The following is a 5121-nucleotide window of genomic DNA, read 5'->3' on the forward strand; positions in this document are numbered from 1 at the left end:
CGGCGGCGCAGGAGGCGGAGCTTGAGCCGCGGCGGGCGGCGACGCTGGAGGCGGAGCTTGAGCCGCGGCGGGCGGCGACGCTGGAGGCGGAGCTTGAGCCGCGGCGGGCGGCGACGCTGGAGGCGGAGCTTGAGCCGCGGTGGGCCGGTCGGAGCGCCGGTTGCTGCAGGCGCTGGAGACTGGGGTTCGGGCGGAGCAGAGGCCGTGGGCTCGGGCGGAGCGTAGGCCGTGGGCTCGGGAGGAGCGGAGGCCGTGGGCTCGGGCGGAGCGGAGGCCGGGGAACCGGCAGGGCGGCCGGGCGGAGCAGAGGCCGGGGAGCCGGCCGGGCGGAGTCTCGGGCGGAGCGCCGGGGAGCTGCGCACAGGCAGCGGACTCGGGGAGTTCTGGAGCTGGGAGGCCGGCAGGACGGCCGGCTGGGAACTCTGGAGGGACGCTAGGGGACTCTGGAGGGACGCTAGGGGACTCTGGAGGGACGCTAGGGGACTCTGGAGGGACGCTAGGGGACTCTGGAAGGGCGCTAGGGGACTCTGGAAGGGCGCTAGGGGACTCTGGAAGGGCGCTAGGGGACTCTGGAAGGGCGCTAGGGGACTCTGGAAGGGCGCTAGGGGACTCTGGAAGGGCGCTAGGGGACTCTGGAAGGGCGCTAGGGGACTCTGGAAGGGCGCTAGGGACTCTGGAAGGGCGCTAGGGGACTCTGGAAGGGCGCTAGGGGACTCTGGAAGGGCGCTAGGGGACTCTGGAAGCTCGGGAAGCTGCACACCGGCAGCGGGCGCAGGAAGCTCGGGAAGCTGCACGCCGGTAGTGGGCGCGGGAAACTCCGGTGGCCGGGCTGTGGCGGCCGGAGACGGGCAGGCTGCGGCAATAGGTGGAGCTGGCTTAGGTCTCGTAGCTAGCACAGCCTTTACCGTCTTCAGCTCCAATTCTACCTCCTGGTAAAATTCCACCAAGCCCAACCGAGGAAGGAGCGGGATCCACCTGTCCAGCTGGATCGCCATACGTGTGGCGGCGTTGAGGCGGCTGAACGGCGAATATGGTTTTGTTATTTCCTCGTCGTATCTCCTGATCTCCCTCCACAGGGAACGACGGTCTGCTGGGTCCATGATGTTGGCGCGTCTCTCACCGGTACTGGTCGGGTCCTTCTGTCAGGATGTGGGGTTGGTGAGGTGAGGAGATGACGCTAGGCCCAGGTTATGATGGAAAACGATGAATTAATGACAAAGAACTACAACAAGGAACAGCAGGGAAACAGCACGAGGAAAACTGGCAACACGGAGACAGGTGACATCAATTGACATCAACAGGGACCATAGACAACTATTGACAAGGACCCGACGAAGAACACAGACAACAGGGGAGACTAAATACACACGGGGCAATCACGGGAACGAGACACACCTGGGAGACAATCAACGGGGAAAGACGCAGAGACAGGACTAACAGGGAACAGGATCACACAGAAACGCAAAATAAACACATAGAAACACGGATCATGACACAGACCAGCTCAGGCTTCGTGGTGGGTGGGTTGGCCAGGTGCATCATTCATCATTTAATAGCAAAGCACGTGGGGTTGCTATTTTAATACATAAATCTGTTCCCCTCTCTGTGACCAAAGTCATATCCGACCCTAACGGCCGTTATATTATTGTCTTGGGAAGAATTAGCAGTAGCAATTTGGCATTAGTAACATATATGGTCCGAATTGGGATGATGAGGACTTTTTCAAAATATTTTCTTCTCACTTCCTGATCTGAATAATAGCCACCTCATTCTTGGGGGTGACTTTAACTGCTGCCTTGACCGTTTGCTTGACCGTCCTCAAGCAAGTCATATTCAGTCTCTAAGACTTCCAAAGTTTTACATACATTTATACAGCAATATGCAGTCTCTGACGTTTGGCGTTATTTCAACCCTAACAGCAGAAATTTACTTTTTCTCGCCAGTGCATTCTACTTTCGCTAGAATTGACTTCTTTCTTCTGGATAACAGACTGCTTTCCTCAGTTAGGTCATGTTGCTATAATCCCATCGTAATCTCAGACCATTCTCCTGTCATCTTGGATCTCTCTCTCCGAGTAGACCTGCTTCACGGCCTCCATGGCGTTTTAATTCAGTTTACTCAGTGATCCCGTTTTTGTCAAACTATGAATGACCATTTAGACCTGTTTGTCTCCTCTAATGTTACTCCAGATGTATCTCCAGCGACTGTTTGGGAGACATGCAAGGCATATTTACGGGAGGAGATAATAGTTTACTCGGCATATCTTAGAAAAACAACCACACAAAACGGCTTATCATATCTAGTGCTATATCTGACCTGCAAACAAAATGTGCAGAGTCCCCTGCTCCAGACCTTATAAAAGGTTTGTTGATTAAAAAGGCAGAATTTTAATGTGTTATATTGGAAAAAAATTGTCGAATTTTTTGTTTTAACCATAAAATTAACATTTATTAACCACCTGAACAGTATTGTATTCAAATATAGCATACGGTATAAGCACTGCTTGTGGTTCCGTATCACAGTCTCCTGTGTGCATTACCGTATTTTAAGCAGGAGGTGGCAGTGACAAGTGGAGGGGACGGCGCGGTGACGTATGGAGAGGGGGACGGTGCGGACGTGGGCAGGAGGCGGCGCGCAGCTAGATGAGAGGGAGGCGGCAATACCCCCGTGTTTCCCCGAAAGTAAGACGGGGTGCGGCTTATATTAGCCGACCCCCCTGAAACCCACGATACGTCTTACAATCGGGGAAACACGGTAGATAAACCCTTGACGCTCGCTGAGGTCAAGAGTGCTATATTATCATTGCAAAGTGGAAAATGCCCTGGACCTGATGGCTTTCCATCAGAATTCCATAAGGTCTTTTCAGACAAACTATCTCCCCTTCTGCTTAACATGCTTAAAGAAGCATATGAATTTGGTGTTCTCCCTCTCACAATGCGACAAGCTACTGTCTCCTTTCTCCTAAAGAAAGATAAAGATTCACCAGTCAGCAACAACTACCGGCCAATTTCATTGCTCTGTACAGATGTCAAGATTTTGGCAAAGATGTTGGCAAAACGTCTGGAGGTAATCATGACCAAAATCATCAACCCTGACCAGACAGGCTTTATTAAAACAGACGCTCCTTTCATAATATTAGGCGGTTGCTAAATAATATATTCACCTACATCAGCTGATACCCAGAAGTATTATCTCAATGGATGCCGAAAAAGCTTTTGATCGAGTAGAGTGGTCCTATTTGTTTTACACCTTACGACGTTTTTGTTTTGGTTGTTCCTTTATTTCCTGGATCAAACTGTTATATACTTCTCCATTAGCCAGTGTCCGCACAAATAATGACCACTCAGAATATTTTCACCTAGGCCGTGGAACTCGCCAGGGCTGTCCACTCTCCCTCTTTTGTTTGCAATTGCTATAGAGCCTCTGCTGCAGCCTTAGATCCAGTCCCATGCACGGCATCACAAGAGGTGGTCTGTACCATAAAGTCTCTTTATATGCTGATGACCTGTTACTTTTTCTCTCAGACCCAGAGACCTCAATGCCTCCACTATTAGACCTGCTTGAAAAGTTTGGACAAATATCTGGATATAAATTGAACTTTAATAAAAGTGAATTATTTCCTATTAATGATGCAGCTATGGCCTACCCACTAACTAGCTTACCATTCAAGATCTCTCTGCAAGCATTTAAGTACCTGGGAATCCATGTAACTAAGAATATTCACAACTTTTTAAACTAATTCTACTCCCTTACTTGACCAGCTGACTCAGGTCCATGCTGCCACTTTCTTTAGCAGGCAGCATCAGCTGTATCAAGATGAATGTTTTGTCGAAATTTTGTACCTCTTCCAGAGTTTACCAGTATTTATCCACAAAAATATTTTTAGGACACTCAATGCTTCAGTTTTTCATTTCATATGGAACAGAAAACCTCCTAGAATACGAAAGAGTATCCTACAGAAAAGTAAGGAAATGTGAGGGCTTGCCACACCAAATTTCTTATGCTATTATTGGTCTGTTAATATTCGTACAATGTAATTTTTGGTGCAATGCGAACTGTGAGACTCCCAAATGGTTACCGATAGAAGAGGCCTCATGTAGCTCTGCTTCCTTGCACTCTCTTTTATGCCTTCCCACTGCAACATCTCCTATAACTTACACTAACAATATAATTGTTAAGAACTGCCTTAGAATATGGGCTCAGATTATGTAACATTTTGGGTTCCAGAGAATACCTCTTTTATCACCACTAAACTCTAATCCTCTATTTCCACCTTCACTCATTGATAAAACTTTTTCAGTTTGGGAAAGCCACAGGCTTTTTTCTCTTAAATATCTATACTTGGATGGTACTTTTGCCTCATTTGCTCAATTATCTTCAAATGTAAACTCACCAGCTGCCCACTTTTTTAGATTTCTACAAGTTAGAGACTTTATTCATCATCGTTTCCCAGGTTTTCCAATAATTCCTGCCCCCAATGGTTGATCAACTGCTAGAAAAAGTCCCACTCCAAAGGATACAATATCAAAAATATACAACCTCTTAACATCCAATTTGACTCCTGGGCTTGGCCATCTTCAAGCTACTTGGTCTGATAATCTTAACACAGAGATTGATAATGAAATGTGGCAAAATATTCTAGAAGGCATTCACACCTCATCAATTTGTGCCCGACATAGAATTATTCAGTGTAAAGTCGTCCACAGAACACACTGGTCCAAAAGCAAACTGGCTCGAATCTTTCCAGATGTGGATTCAAGCTGTGTGAAGTGTGGTTTGGGCCCAGCCACTCTCGGTCATATGTTTTGGACTGTTCCTCCCTATTTCAATTTTGGAAATCTGTTTTTGACTCACTTTCTGTAATCACCTCGACCACAGTACAGCCCTCTCCACTCACTGCTTTATTTGGGGTTCTCCCCAAAAACCTGTTACTGCCAACCCATCATGCTGACCTTGTGGCCTTCCTCACGCTACTGGCTAGACGTATCATACTGATGCATTGGAAGAATCCTCTCCCACCCTCACATTCTCATTGGATAAAAGATGCCCTTTCGTTCATGAAACTGGAAAAATTAGGTATACTGTCAAAGGCTCTGAAATCACTTTTCAAGATCTGTCACC

Source organism: Poecilia reticulata, chromosome 7 (genome assembly GCF_904066995.2).
Source record: "Poecilia reticulata chromosome 7, P_reticulata-male-v2, whole genome shotgun sequence".
In the NCBI taxonomy this organism is placed as follows: domain Eukaryota; kingdom Metazoa; phylum Chordata; class Actinopteri; order Cyprinodontiformes; family Poeciliidae; genus Poecilia; species Poecilia reticulata.